This window comes from Zootermopsis nevadensis, unplaced genomic scaffold, assembly GCF_977971745.1.
Source record: "Zootermopsis nevadensis isolate Lab colony 2312 unplaced genomic scaffold, Znev_1.0 Znev_ptg000022l, whole genome shotgun sequence".
NCBI lineage: Eukaryota > Metazoa > Arthropoda > Insecta > Blattodea > Termopsidae > Zootermopsis > Zootermopsis nevadensis.
Genome location: NW_028259154.1, coordinates 20,515,055 through 20,529,935, shown reverse-complemented (window position 1 = coordinate 20,529,935; position 14,881 = coordinate 20,515,055). Strand labels below are relative to the sequence as shown.

General features: G+C 41.2%; 1 protein-coding gene across 7 annotated transcripts in view; it reads right to left on the bottom strand.

The window, feature by feature from the left end:
- Window positions 1-14,881, bottom strand: part of kug (FAT atypical cadherin kugelei) — a 488,225-nt gene that overhangs the window by 108,011 nt on the left and 365,333 nt on the right. The window lies entirely within an intron of this gene.

Genomic DNA, 14,881 nt, shown 5'->3' with positions numbered 1-14,881 from the left:
CCCACTGCAATATCCATGTCAGCTCTCAATCTGATTAGTTCCACTTGGAAATGATCGTAGAATTTTGTCTTTCTCTCTTCTCCCAGCGATTTCTTCTTCCCTCGGCTTAACACAGATAAACTTAAGTGCAATGAAGTCAGGCAATGACGACGATGCTATATCCATCCCCTACCAATACTGCTATTTCAACCCCAATAAGCAGTCTTTCAAGGAAATGACCTCTTATCCCTCTCTTCTCTCTGCAACAGTGAATTAGCTGGACCAACGTGACAGTGTAAGGTGAAGGCACTTCGTAAAATACGTACATTTTGTGCTCATCCAAGATACAAAGGGTGACGCATTAAGAATTCAGTCACACATTACAATCTTCAAGTTGAGTTAACTGAAAGGAATAAATGGTCATGTGAGCTTCATTACAAAGCACAAATATTTAAAAAAGAATCCTCCTTTACTATTATGCGAAGACTATCGTACTGTCATCGGTGTTCATTTATTGTTTAATAACACCATTACCCGTTCTTCGGCCGGGCCTTTATTAACTGCGCCCAGAAAACAGTTAATAGTTTCCTTACGACATGGTCTTTTAGTATGCATGCAACATATCAAGAAATTATGATAAGTTTATGGTCAAGATAGGCGTACTGGAATTTTTACGTGTAATGTTACGCATGACATCGCATATTTGTTCTGGTATACGCTGTTTCTTGCCAACAGTCTCAATACGGACCCTAGAAACTATACAGGGAACTAATCCGTTCTATGGTACGACAGACTGTGTATATTTTTTAGTTGTTTGGAACACAATTCCACAATTCTGTATAAGTTGCGTTTCGCTCTTTTACGAAAAAAGGAATGAGCGTACTTCCTGGCTCTCCGAAGCTCTGAAACACAATTTTGCTGTGAGCACAAGGAAGTCCAGTGAGAAGTTTTACGTTAATGTGGCTTGCTTTCACGGTTTGCTGGTGTTACTGCAGCGTTACTTCTTCCGCTTACTTGCATTTTGGCCCCTTCACATGTTCTTCAAGTGGTCCGTGCTTCTGGTACCGCGCGACAGCTGCGAGGCCTGTTCTGGCGTCGTACCTCATTCAAGTGCAAAAAAGGCATTTTCTGTGCGACTCGTCTTCTGCTAGCCTATCCTTTTTCTTCAGTCTTTCATCTGATGCTGTCAAACCTACCTTTAATAATCGTTTCAATTCTGATATTTAAAAATAATATCTGCTTGCCGAATCGAAGCTATCTAAAATTCTTTATGAAGTCGATACTAAAATCTTCGTTTTATGTATGAAACACGCCCGTTAGAAAAAAAAAGTCCTCGAACGAAAATTACTCATTAATTTAAACGTAATAATCCGAAATAAAATCATCTACAAAAATAACGTCTACGATATAAACCAATGTCTGCGCACGAGTATTCATTTATTATCTTAAAACGGTTATGAACATTTGGGTTCCATAAAAGCTATTAGGTACATGAGCGACTATTAGCTTCCCAAGAACGTCTCTACTCCTTGGACTTACTATGCGTTCATTTATTTATATTTATGATAACATATTTGGTGTATCACAAAGACCCAACAGCATATGCATTCGAAACAATTTATTTTATTTATTTTTACACTTTAAATTTAAAACTAATTTACCGAATTTCAATTGCTCTGAAATTAATATTTACAGTATATAGTCTGTCGTCCCAGTAAGTCTTTTGGAGTAAAATATGTGATCTGCAAGTCATAAATCGTCTGTAGGCAGTGTAAATAAATGTAAATGATGAATCGTAAAGAATACAGAAGAACGCAATCATGGTCAAACACGTAACGTACCAGTTCAACACTTGCCTGGGTGGAATTAAGAAGAACGAAATACTACCGTAAAGAAACCTGGCTTCTGGTCTGGAACTTTCGGAACACGAAGCAGAACACAGAGACGTTTTGTGCACTAGACCATGAAGCTGTGCACACAGAGGCTACGTGATGAGTCGGGACAGTTCAGTGACTAAGCTGTAAGCTGGACGATGGGGGCTCCCGACAGAGACAGGGAGTTTCCTCTTCGGATCCACGTCAAAACTGCTTCTGAGGTTCACCCGGGCTCCCATACAACAGATACCAGGGGATTTGGGGATTTTAATTCTTCCCTGCGGTCGGACAGTGAAGCTAACCGCGCACCTTAATCTGGTGCTGAAGTTTAAAATGTACCACATAGTCCTGCGTATCCAAGGCATTTGATAACACTTGTGATAATGCGGCATGAATACACCAACTCCGTTTTTACTTCTATACCAGTCCCAGAATTTTAAGATTTAGTACATTAAATCATCATCAGCATACACCGGTAATGGATAGGTATAATCCATAAGTGCATATTACGTTTATGCTCCATCACTTTCTGGGGATTTACAATTGTCACCCCCGAGGACATTAAAGGTAACGAATATCATCATCACTCGCACAGCCCTCGTAACCGTTCGCCCCTTGCTACGAATTCCAGACAGCTCAAACTCGTTGAATTACAAGCTCAAGCATTTACTGACAAAGAACATCTATGGTGAGCATGACGATTTCTGTCTTCTGGGTTGTTGCGCTGTGTAGTCTGGTCGATGTTAACCAACGTTGAATCGCCCTGATGATGGAGGCAGTATGGCCTCTGAAACGTTGGTTAACATCTACCAGACTGCACAGCGCAACAACCCAGAAGACAGAAATCTTCATACTCACCGCCCTGATGATGGAGGCAGTATGACCTCTGAAACGTTGGTTAACATCGACCAGACTGCACAGCACGGCAACTCAGAAGACAGAAATCTTCATACTCATCGCTGTGAAAACCTCAAATCTTACATCTGTGGTGTCTGCCAACTATAGGCAATGCTGAACGTGACCTCGCGATTCAGCGTCTTTCCTCTTCCTTTCCAGAGACGCTGAAGGAACAATGTGAACGCGGCAAGAGCAACGGCATAGGTGTCTCCGTAGTACTGAGTCATGCTACGCCTTCTTCCTAAGTGTTTAATTACGAAAACTCTTAAGAATCAAAGGCTCCCCCAAGGCAAGCTGCTAGCTCTCTTGTTCAAGTCAGAGTTTTTGTCTCTGTTCCCGTTCTTTGAACTTGTCCTGGCACCAGTCACTCACAAATCACATCTAGAAAGCTTTACAAAAATGATGCGTTCACACTAAAATATTCGAAACGACGAACACGTACCCTTGGATTTAAGGTTCTAATTTAATATCTGTGGCCGGCTTTTGTCGACACGGTACTGAAATTTCAGGATCCATAAAAGTCAGGGAATTTCTTGACCAAATGATCGATTATTTCTCACGAACTCTGTTCTGCAATTTGCTGATACGCTGACGTGCCATTTTCGTGACAAAGTCAACAGACATTTTTAAGATTCCCAAAGTATTTCAACTTTTCTATATGGTATTTGAACTTCATATCCCTTAGTTTCAGCATTGGTTATGGTTACAATAAGAAATAACCACTCATAAAAATGTAAATATCAGGGACAATGACCCGAATCAATAAAGACAGCAAACAGCTATATATAATATAATTTCAACTTTGATAGTCCAGCCATTCATTCGAAGATTCAGAGCATCAGTGAAAAGGTCGGTGTGGGTGGAACCACCGTCATCCCTAGATGTTCCTGGCGAAGATGCTCAAGGCCTTTCCACGTACAGCCTGCTGTTGGTAAACTTCCAACAGTTCTATGGGCTGATTTATGAAACAAGATTATCCAATCATCTAATCATCTAATCTACTAACTATGGGTTACCTAATGCTACATTATATACTCAAATACACGAGACGCTAAATAACAATTTAATTACAGACTTACTCGGTGGTTAAAAGACTCATCTGCGGGTCTCAGGCTGAGCCAAATCTTAGGCGGGTTTAAGTCTTAGTTCACTCAAACAGTGTGCTCGAGTTCAAATTGGTTCGTGATGTAAGGATACGCTGTTTAGCACTGCCGTGTGTAGGTACAGGCAATGAGACGGACCAATACTCCATATAACAAAAACTACGAAGACAGCTGAAGCGCTATTAAAATACTAATGCAACGAAAATAGTTTACTCTTTATAAACATTACTCTGGTATTGGAAATATTAGAAATATGTATATAATTTTTGTTTAAAACCTGGGCGGAATATCAAAGCGTAAAAGACACGGCAAAGTTGAAATGGATCATAAATAAACTGGGTGTGAGGTTGTGGAAAGGTTTAATCTGGCTCAGGCTGGGGTCTTCTGAATATGGTAAAGAACCACTGGGTTCAATAAAAGGCGGGACTGAGCGAGTATTATCTTCTGTTAGGACTCTGTTCCATGGAGGTAAATTTTAATAGTTTCTCGTATTGAGAACACATATTGGCTACTAGGCGGGCAACAATAAACAGACTTCAGTATCTTCATATATGTCATTTTTCCTCAGTGCAAACCTGTACATGAACTTCTTCTTACGACTTCAAATAAAGACGTTAGCGTTGAGGTTCTGAGGAACACAAATTCGGGCGGGTCGAACTGACTGGTATATAATAAGTTACCTGTCTTCACTAATACAGATTTTAAAACGTGCCTTTAGGAGACGTATTTTGATAAATATCGACATCTCTGTTCTTACACGTACGTTTCAGCCGATGCAATTAATTAACTTACAGGCGTGCCATTTCAGAGCCTCAGACGTCAAGCCGGCTATAATTATACAGAGACCATGGGCGTTATTTCGCCAGAGTGGAACGAGGCTTGGTTACCTTACGATGCCCGACAGGTCTCTAGAATAAGTGTCCACAAGCGCCACTCTAATTGCTACGGCGTCTGGTACAAATCCGAACATCCTTCAAGTTCAACGCCATTTGTAGGCCGACCCCGCGGAATGATCTTGGGCGAAGATCGCATTTTTTTAAAACTTCAGTGGTATATTAATACTAAAGAGGAAATGCATACTCCAATGAAGAAATGTATCATCAAACGTATTATTTGTGGCTTTTCATACTCATATTACTTGGATATATTGCTGTATCGTTAGGAAGACAGAAAATTCATGGCCTGATTTAAAGTACTATCCCGGAATCTGCCTGGGATGAATGAGGAAACTCATGAATATCCTGGCAGGATAGCCGGTCTCTGGGGTAGAGACTTTAAACCTGGACCTCCCGAATGTGAAGGAATGCTAACCACACGTCCATGGTGTTCGGTGTCCATCAGTATTACAAGCCTGAAACATTTCTCAGTTTCACTTTAAAATGTGGAAATAGCGTTGTTCGAATCCCATATCCGGACCTTCATTTGTATACGAATACTAACAGAGACGCAGACAGAGCAGGGGCTAACGACCTACTGATCGCTCGCACACGAGTCGTGGCCAAACGCCCGCTGGCCCAGACTGAACAGAGGGCGACCACCTCCGCCGTCTAACATTGCGTAAGAAATTGTGACTCATCAGCACTATTCCTGTACACTGCTTGGACACCACACACAAACGTCACAACACTTCGCGCTCGGCCGGAAACTTCGACGCGAACACAAGCAGGCTTCACTGGATCTGTGTTTATCTAACTAACTGGATCTAGTCTTCGCCAAGCATTATCAGTATGACGTATTTACGGGTATGGAGATGTGGAGGACATTCTGGTAGAATCGTGGACGACCTGAAGAGAACAGACCACCTGGGCACTGTAGGCGTGAATGAGAGGATAATATTAAAACAGATTCACTCCGCTCAATATGAAGTCCAGAGGTAGGCTGTTTTAAAAACGACTATCAACTGTGGGGTTCCATAAATTAGTTGAACAGCTGAGCGATCATCTGCTTCTCAGAAAAGATTCTACTCGGTGTGACTGGCTGCAGACAAAGAGTCAAATTCGATCGATTCAAGACAACGAAGCGTGATAAATTCTTGTTTATGCAACGTCTCGACCTGCTCCGCTATCCGCTGGGCACCTGGGGTTGAAGTAACTGGAGCGTGAAGCTGAACACTCAGCTCCATCTAGCTGCGAGCTTAAGACAATGGACGCAAGAAGCACCTAAGAAAAGTCGCTGAACTTCTTTCTACCAGACAAACGGTGCAGCATCCCAGAATTCAGCCATCTTCAGGACTAGGTCTGCTAAAGGGAACGCACAAGGCCTCAAATCAACAACGAGAACAGGGTTGGCAAAGAAGAGGACTACCTAACCACAAGCCACGGACATGTGTGAGGACAACAGCAACGTAGCGGCGAACAGAAAACCTCAAAATCCTTTCCAGGAATAGAGTTCCTGGCCTGTATTCCGTCCTTTTATTGACTGAGATATGGCAGCTTATTTTGAACAAAAGGCAATAAATCGGGTATAGCTGCCCTCCTACCAATCTATATATATATATATATATATATAAATATATACCCAACAAGGAACTGATCAATGAACAATTGTAACGTTGTAGAATAACAATCCAGGGCAAATCCCAGTACCTGCTCACAGAATGCACACAACCAAGTCCTAATCCCTAAGCTCATAGAAAGATAAAAAAATGTTTTACAATTGGAATACAAGTAGATTTTCTTTTGTTTAGTTACTTACATACACTCATCCATTACCAGAATAGTCACATACCTAAAAAAGTTTATATTTTATGGGACATAAATCAAGCCTGAAATTCGTGATGGAACTCGAAAATAAACCAAGTTGCAGAGGAAGTTCCTGAGGCAAGGGGTGTGAGCAATGCAAGAAGGACAAATAGCATAGCATAAGATATTATCTTTCATATCACGCGTATTGGACCAAAACAAAGAAATACGCTGTACAAATGAGAAGAGACAGTTCGCACTAAGCGTCCTCCAAAAGGAGTGAAAAAGCTAGAGTGAAACAGGATTGGTTCGCCCTTTAAAAATGACGGACAAATTACAACACAAACTGAAATCGTCATGTTTTAAAATTCAGTGCCTAGCATGGCGTACGGAAGGTACAGCTTCTTGCATTATTGACTTTGATGGAGATAACTGGTCAGCTTCGCGCCCCGGTCGCCTTAGCCCCCAAGAAAAAGAATTTACATATCGATTGCACAGGCGGCTGGGTGGAAAAGAGGAAAGTCCAACCCTTGCCGGGACTAACCCCGCCAATAAACTGATTAAGTTATAATCAATCATAAAATTCTTGCAGCTATCTAGTTTAGAATCTTTTACCTTCGTACTCTACCTAAAATCCCAAAGATCAAAATATATAAAATGTATCTTTTCCCCTTATGGTTCATACCGATGTTGGTCTTGGTCCCTCATTCTAATGGAGGATATCTGAATCCTCAAATACCCTTTCCAATTCATTATGGATTATCTATCAAGTCATTCAATGATATACTGTCTAAGGTACTGACTGTGTCGTAAAATAAACCACAAATAAATAGCATAAGTGGTTCTCGCATCTGTGAGTCCGAAAATCGCTGTCTTCCGAATTGTAGCGTCGTGTAGTCTGGAAGAAGTTTGCCAGCGCTTCAGAGGTAGTTGCTGCCTCCATCATCAGGATAATGAGTGAAGTTCATGAGAAATATTCGAAAATAAAATATATTCCTCACATTAACATCAAACACTAAAGGAATTCCTTTCCAAGAACTGTTATTTAAAGATGACCGACAAACAAATAAAGATCGCTTCCTTCCATATCCTTTATGTTTTGAATTACCTTCCTGATCGGTCCATACAGAATACTGATCCAGATTAGTTTGTGGAAATGAGTCAGATATGTGAGCTGTGGTTAGTAGCACGGAGATTTTTTTTAGTTCTGTCCCACCTGCTGGGTGCATGTGACTGACGTCTCGCCATGTTTCAAATTCACATTCACATTATTCATATTTTATCTGGCTGGCCTCATGAATCACTCTGCCAACTGCTAACGAAACCTCTTTCATTGACTTTATTTGCCGAGGATCAATAGAGGAATGTAGGCCTATGTTATAAAACCACGAACCGTATTAATTATCTACGTGTATCAGATGTAGAAAAGAGAATCCGATATGGCAATACGACTGGATTCCTAATAAAATCTCGTATTATTTCCGTAGGCTACTATAATTATAGCTAACTCCAGTACAGGGCATCTTAAGAAGATAAAACAGGAGTTCGGGTTAGTCATCTTTTATGGAACAGTGTTCATACGAAACTGTCATAGATCTATCACTAGTAAGAGAGATCCAGCTGACATCTTCACACCCTACTTCTCGAAGACAATTTAATAGTATCCTTCATTTCCATCAAATCAACCATTATCAGCACCCGGCCCAAACACGATTACTGTAACAACAGCAATATTCAATTCATTCAATTCAATTCAATTCATTTATTAAAGTGCTTGACAACAGTCTAAACGCCAATAACAGCCAAGCACTAACAAAATACAAACCTTACAATACAAATACATACAAAAAAACTAAATATATAAATATACAAAATTATACAAAATTAATTTATTACGAAATAATTAATAAATAAAAAAGTAAACACTAATAAAATACAAGGAGCAAAATAAAAACAAAATATAATAAAATTAATAATGTATTGTTGGCGCTGGGCGACCGGGGTTCGATCCCCGACAGGGGCAGAGGATTTTTTTTTTTCCTCTAGCCTCTGCGTCCAGACCGGCTCTGGGGCCCACCCAACCTCCTCTACAATGGGTATTGGGGACCTTTCCCGGGGGTAAAGCCGGCCGGTGCGTGATGCTGACCACTCACCCCCAGTGCCGAGGTCAAGGAAGAGAGGAGCTGTACCTCCTCTCACCCCAAGCGCCTACATGGCGTATAGTGGGACAGCTTTTTTTATTGTTGGCTCTGTGTATAACTAAGCATCACCCCATGAAGAGCCAATCCCTATTTTTAAATCATCAACAAAACTAACGTGACAGCTTGTGGGCGTCTGAGATACGAAAAAAGCTAGAGCAGCTTAATACAGAGCCAACATTTTGTACGGAAAATGTTGTTTATTTTTTTATAATCTGACGACTGCTGTATGACACAAATTTATGAACCTAGCAAGATTTACAAACATAGCGATGGTTTGTAACGCTTAAGTTATATCTGACAAATTTTAAGGAAGACAGATTCTGTACTAGTGAAGCTATAGACAGAAATGGATTATTAAATTGCGTCCTTAGGCCTATTAATTAACTGTTCTTGTTATCCTTGCCATGTACAGTGAAACATTTAAAGGAGACCACATGTCGGAAGTCCCTCTCAGAACTTCTTGCTCTACTCCTGGTCGCTTGTAAGGAGCCTTCTAATTTATTAGCTCTTGGAACGTGCTGACTTGGAGAGATTCAAATGAGACTTCTGTCCTCTAGCTCATCCTAACAAAATACAGAACAGTATCCTTCCATTACCGCACTTAACATGGCCGACAAATCCGCTATTATGCAAGCCTTAGTTGGTCCAAGTTCAGCTTCATCTACAGCTGGTTTGACTTCTTCAGCATTCAGGAATGAAGCTGCTCTACAATAGCAAGAGTGGTCTTTTGCAACGAAGAACTTCTCCTTACTGAGGAAATATTGTTCCACTTACAATACAGAATATTATTCCACCATTTAATATTGCGGTAACTTCGGAAGTGACGGCGTTCAATTTGGCACAAAATAAGTTATAAAGAATGAAGGCACTGTTTACGTCTCTCTGGTGTTTGTAATTAATGAACTTTAACCTTCGAATGTTAGGAACTAGACAATTCGTTCATACACACCAGTCATTTATTTCCTTATACGTAGGCAAGTTGGTGTTTGATAATAAGAATGCAGGGTATGTGGCCTACATTACGCAGCCTCCATTAGGCTACATGGGTTAACGAAAAGTTTCATAACTGCTGGTGTGAGACATGAAATCTGGTCGAATGTAACAAGCACTTCCTCCAAATTTTATAAACCTAACACGTTAAATAATTCGAATACAGTTCCACAAAATGTTTTAATGCATCGATGTCGTCACAATATTAAAAAAAAGAAAAATAATTTTGCATGTCTGACATCGGACGCTTAGAAACGTTCAATACAAACTTCACACCTGTGATTCGCATTAAAATAGAGCAAATACCATACAAATGGCTCTTAAGCCACTCTGCGTGTGAACAATTTCCCATACGTAAGGAACAGAACACACGAAGAGACCCTCAGTACGGGATGGATGCATGGCCACTGCTCAAAGCGGATTACAGTCGACCGAGCTTACACGTCGCCCTGTTCGACGGAAACTCGCCAGCCAAAGTCAAGCTACAAAGAGGATGTGTACAGGCAGTCAAGAAAGGAACCTCCCACAGCTGGGACCGAAGTCCCTTGCAAAATCAGGAATGAAGTGTGAAACGCGAACAAGGAGAGGGCGTCATCTTTGCGGTATCGACAAGAAAGAACATGACAGCCAGAAAGTCAGTGCTGGAGTGAGGGGACTGGGGTCCATAATGCACAGAAATAACTTGCAAAGTAACCAGCCAAGCGAGTTTGTGGCTCCAACAGTGGGAAAACTCTAGAGCAGTTTTCACTTGGCAAACAAATACACAGCGCCTCCGAAAACCACATCCTACAGATCAGAACGAAGGACAGCAACATTAACATAAAATTATTACTTCGTAAAGGCGAGCGATTTTGATTCTAGTGTTTAATTATCCTCTGCAGATTTTCAAAAACATCGAGATGCATTTTCCTATATAGCCATAGATTAAAGATTGACACCCACAGAGCATAAAACAGAATGCTGGCTGGGAAATCACGAAAGAATGGGCAAATATTAAGGAGGATGTCAGAGAATAGGAAATGGGGGTGCTGTATTCCACCACCGCAATATTATTTCATCAACAGCACAAATTATGATAATCCTCATTATGCAATTGCATCTGTGCTCTCGTTCACGCTTTCCGCATAGGTCCAAATATCGCGCCTGCATCCCGTTCTCAAACACCTGCAACCCATGAGGTCCCCTTCGAGAGTACTTTGCCCAGCTGTCATGCGGGTGGCCGTGGTGAAGGAGAATTCACAGGGACAGACATTAAATTAGTCCGAAGGGGGAGGGGGGGCCGCACACACACAAATAGAGAAAAACAGAAATGAAAAAACTGTAAAAAGAAAAGAAAAACGGAGGTACTCTACTTGAACCTGGAAATGCACAGTTCCTGCGCTTAATTAAGCAACACGCCAAAAACTAGGTCCATAGTGGTGTGGAGACAAAGGCCCACAACCTTCACCTGAACAGTAGCTGGCGGTATCAACTTCACAGCCAGGTCGCTTTGACCCCACGGAAAGTGCCTGGTACAAAGCGGACAGGAGGCTGGGTGGAGTACGCAGCCTGCCTGGAACCGGAACCCCCAATCGGACATCCCGTAAGTCTAACGACCGTACAAGACAGAATGACGCGAAATACCATGGCTTTCGAAACGTCTGAAACTAGTTTTACCAGTATTACATTCGACAATGTCCATTGTCTGAGGCACACCTATCGCGCATCGGGAGTTGCATGTACCCCCTTCTTCAGATGATGGGTTGTCATCATGCTGGCCCGCACTTTGTTTTATTATAACATCATGCAGTATTCAAAAGGTCCTGGGTTCGATTCCTACCGTCGCATCTTTCTCTTAATATTGATGGTGACGTTTGGGATCGAAACAATGTCCTTCTGAATAATTTAACAAACTAGTACCATGATTCCACCAGACAACCGAAGCGGACCAGACATGACTGCTATCAGCAAGTATCGGTACGATGATAACCAATCATCTGAAGACCAAAACAGAGGCAATTCCCGAAACGTCGTTCGGACAGAGGGAAAAATACTACATAATATCAGTGTAAGCTGATCGGTCCTTACCGAAACATGAAACGATTCCTATGTTATACAACGAAGTTGTTTCAACTGGAGACAGTCAGAAGATATGAAAAGAAGGTAATGAACGACAAGGAGGTATTATACCAAAAGGAATTATTCGTAGTCTATTTTCAAGTACTGTCTTGTGAACCTCCTAAATAAAATCAGAAAAATCACCAAAACCATGAGAAAAACAACTGATCTGGTCGATTTCGCAAGGAGTACCTTCCGAAAGCGAGTACAGTGCATTACCGCTAGATGAACTTGTTCGAAACCACAGAATAACAGAAAAGATGAATACAAGTATCAGAAGGGCTTAAATTCAGCAATGACTGAACTGTTGTCCATGGCAGGGACGCTGAGTACAGCGACACTTTGCAAGCTTCTGGCTGAAGGAGGATCCAAAGAGACAGAAGGGACAAAATAGATAGTGGAGGGAGCAGAGGGGCGTCGTGAATAATTCATACGCTGCCTCAGAGCTCGGAAACCCGTGGCTTTCCTTCGCTACGGCGTGTCAGGTCTTCTCAGCACTGCGCTGCTTCTCGCACGAATCGTGTGCCTCTTTCCATAAAGACGAGAGAGGGGAAGACATTCTTCGGTGACGACGTCCATCACCATCAACGTCGTGTCCCTGGTCATCATTCCGACCGCCAAGTGGGCCTTTCGACACGTGTTCTACACAACGCACAGGCTGACTCGCAAACATCACAAGTTCGCTATAGCACGGTTCCTTTCCCTTAGCACGAAACGACAGCGTCCGTGAGAATCGTCTCGGAACTTGACGAATTAAAACAAAAAATTATAACCAATCGATCGGCAAAGACGACAAGACATTTTCCGGGGTTCTGTCCTTTCTAAAATCTCTTCATAGTGTCAAAAAAAAAAAAGGATGCCAAGTTTGGTTCAAAGCGGCGTATCCATTCTCGCGCTACGGGCGAACATACGTACATAAACACACAATATTTGTTTTACATATGAGACAATGAACCGGGATGGATATGAAAGGAAACGGTAGTTGATTGTCTTAGGCGGGCCTTCTTGACTTCTGTAACCATAGAAAGACAAAAAAATGCAGAATAACTAACCCCGGGACTGATGATTAAAATCGGAATCTCCAGGAATCGAACCAAGGAGACTACAGACCCAGCCGCGAATATCTTCTCTCTCGTCCTATCGAGACATTTAAGCAGGCTATGTAATTACAGACCTACAGCAGCAATCTACATAAAAAATTAAATCTTGTAGCTTCATAATCTATTATACATTGCATAAACACATAGATTGATCTTATTATTATTTCTTACTGATGATAAATATTTCAACTGTTGGCAGGAACACCTCGACAAAAGAGGGTACTTGGTAGACTTAATAGCAGATGGTAGAACAATATTAAAATCGATTTTAAGAAATAAGTTGTGACGGTGCGGACTGCATTAAGATGAGAAATGCCGTCGGCCATCTGCATACAAAAGAGTTGAGACCACACAAAAAGCAAGAAAAATAATTTGTAATCTATTCCCCGTTCCATCGCACACAATTCTTCTCGAGAAAGTGATCACGAACGAAAGAACAGTATCCATTGGAAATTGTTCACGAGGGATTTACAGCCATCCGCACTTGAAGAGTAATCTACGAAGCGGACAGACTGGAAAGAGAAGGGTTGAAAAGTTAAGCCTGCCTGTCGCAAGTTAAACAGAGTGGATAATTGGAAGAGGTGGGCTGGAAGATATTCCTCCATTCAATTTTCAGAACAATCCCTGTACAGGAAGCGAACTGAATTAAGTTCTTATTTTGATTCTGATTTCCCCTTCAGGTTAAAAAAAACTGATGAGAAAAGAAGTGGAAATAATCTTAATCAGTAGCTGAAGAACGAAAGTTTCTGTTTCAAAGTAATACGAAGTTTCTGTGTGCTGGACCTTACAGTGTAACGTCATTTAAAATTTAATTACAGTGCAGACGAACAAATTAGAAGGAAGAAAATAATAGAAGAAATAATCGGTATTCTTGAGAACTTTTATTACGAACTTGTACATTGAGCAAACGAACGCGCTAACTTGCGCACAATGGCCGACAGATGTGAATTTGACATATCGGCTTATTACATAAACTGTTCCGCTGGCTAAGAGTTTTGTGTAACGCGTTAAAGAAGACTGTCATTACCAACTGCAACTCTGAATCATAACAACAGAGTAAGAAACGATAAGCAAATTACTAAACTAGGCACGGGAGGTTTCCATGTCCTCATACTCTTAGCTAGATACAAGATTAAAGTGTTTCTGATCATTAATTTGTCATCAACTGTAAGTACCTAAGTAATTATCTCTATCACGGAAGTCCTCCTCGATAAGCTGAAACTCTCTCCGCTTATCAAGCAACTCCTCGCCACTTGCGGAACCCGAAGGATCACCACCGTGGTCTAAAGAACCCGCCCAGCAATATCCTGAACCAGACGAATCCTAGTGAGCTCTTAGGTTCTCACTGCGGTGAATATGCGGGGTGTTGGTTTTCTCTCTTCAACCCTGAAGACTGGCAAATCCGAAAAGCGGGTATCCAACTACGAGTCCACACATCGTCAAACGACAGAAGACCATCATCGGCAGATGACTCCAGTTCACAGCCTTACATCATATTCCTTTAAGAACCGCTTTAATATTCTTCTCCCACCTATGTTTAAGCCTTTTCAACTTCTGAGACGAAAACTGTGCATGCATTTGTCATCTTCGTAATGTGTACTACATGCCTCATGCATCACATGTTAATTACTTTCGTAATCGTAATAAAAGTAGCGAAGTGTATAAATTATGAAGCTCTCCATTATGTGAATTTACTGTATCATAATTACCCAAAAGTTTTATACAAACCTACAACTACAGGATCTAAAAAAAGCTTTCGATTGAACTGCCATCTACTGGACGAGGGTTGTAAAGAATTATTTAGTACTTTACTACACGCATTGCCTCAAATGCAAACACAGATTTCGAAACAAAACATTACCATTGCCACGACATGTTAAAATGTCGACTATTATACAATAAAAGATTCCACATTTTGATTTATTCTTTTCCACAGCACTGTACAACATAGAAAAGAAG